Source organism: Pteropus alecto, unplaced genomic scaffold (assembly GCF_000325575.1).
Source record: "Pteropus alecto unplaced genomic scaffold, ASM32557v1 scaffold25, whole genome shotgun sequence".
Lineage (NCBI taxonomy): Eukaryota > Metazoa > Chordata > Mammalia > Chiroptera > Pteropodidae > Pteropus > Pteropus alecto.
In genome coordinates this window covers 1,580,238-1,582,099 of record NW_006441955.1, presented here as the reverse complement: position 1 = coordinate 1,582,099, position 1,862 = coordinate 1,580,238, and positions in this window count along the sequence as shown.

Here is a 1,862-nt window from a genome sequence, read left to right as displayed (position 1 = left end):
ATAATAGTAGACCGGAAGTGGATGGAGTCCTTATTACCTCTCAGCAGCTGCCACGGGGATTGGTTATTATGCAGCACAGGAAGTGTCATTCTACTGAAAAGCAGGGGATCCATTTCCAGGGTTCACTCCAAACAGGAAGTGATTTCACTCAAAGGGATGCTCTATTATGTCCATAGAATGCAAAAGAGCTCTTGGGAGAAGAAACGAGACAGGACAATGAGTAGGTTGGGGAATAAAATGAATGGTAGAACACGTGCAGTCTTTAGAATCAGCTAGACCAGGGGTTGGATTCCAGTTTGCTGTTTATAAGCTATTTGACCCTGTGCAAGGGACTCAACCTCTCTGAGTTTCAGTATTGTTATCTGTAAATGGGAGTGATAATAATATCTATCCTGCAGGATTGTTGTGTGGTAAATAAGATAATGATGCACAATGTATGCTAAGAGTTGTTATCAAAGAGAGCCTCCCTTAGATTAGTGAGGAGAACAGATATTCAGTCTGGATTGGAGGAAGCGAGGACTCCATAGGAATATACAGATAATTGCTTCCGTTTATTGAGGGCTTGCTGTGTGCCACCAGACAGGTAAAGAACAACCTAATCTTTATAACATCCAGGAGAGTAAAGATTCTCCTGCTTTACATTAAGGGAACTAAGATTCTGACAGGTTAGATGATTTCCCCACAGTCACTCGCCAATGTCAAACTCCAAGACCTGCACGCTTAACCACTTTACTTAAAAGTTGAGCATTTGAGACAAAGGAACTAAACACAATGTTACTTGGAACTTTTCCTGGTGTCTGCAAGTCATAGCCGAGGCCCCAAAGCTAAAAACAATGTGTCCTAATTTAGAAGAAGGAAGCCAGACCGCCCCTGCAGGACCTGCTAAGGGATAGCAAAACTGGCTTGGCACCCCATATACCACCCTCCTTGACCAGCCAATTCGTGGGGAGGACTGAGGCCAGAGGATTTTCAGGAGTTGAGGCAATGAGGAGTAGACCATCAGAGCAGGAGCTGTGAGGGAATTAGATGATGCCAGCCGCAGGGGGCTTCGCCACATTAGGGAGGAACTCAGTGACTCTGGGGAAAAAAAAAAAAAAAAACGCATATAAGTTCCCAACTAGAGAAAGAGCCGCGTTTGGACATCTGCCCCACTGAGAGCACCATGTCCTCTTTTCCCTCATCTCGCCTCCCCACCCAGCCTTGCAGAAGCATTAGCAGTCCAGAGAGAACCAAGTCATCACACGGAAAAGTCCAGCATCGACCATTCATTGACACCCACTCTCTTCGGACCCTCGTTTTCCTGGCATTCCAGTGCAGAGTGCTGGGCGTAATTCTCACAAACACTCCCCCAGTAGCCCCGAGAAGTCAGTACTACTGGCCCCATTTTATAGACACAGACACTGAGGTTTGGAAAGATGAGGGACCTTTCCTGGAACCTCACAGCTAGGAAGTGAACGCAAGAATGAGAATGAAGGTCCATAAGACTCTAACTCCATGCTTTTTCAACTGCTCTAAGCCAGAGGCTGGCCAAGTCCCAGCCCCTGCCTTTTGGAACCTAGAATCCTGCCTTATCCAGACTCACACTCAGCTCCGAGCCTGACTCCACATTTCAGAGACGCCTCCAGGATTGCCCAGCAAAACCCTCTTCTCCTGAGGCCCGCATCACACTACAGTATCTGCCCTCTTCCAAGCAAGACACATTAGTCTGACTTATGTAATCCCATTTACAGGTAGCCAGATTTTTTTTAATGGCTCTCTCAATCCAGGGCCTCTTTGTTGTCCACACTCACTCCTTGGGTGACCTCAGCCAGTCACATGGCTCTAAATACTCTGGGATGAGTCCCAAAGCTACCCACCAGCTC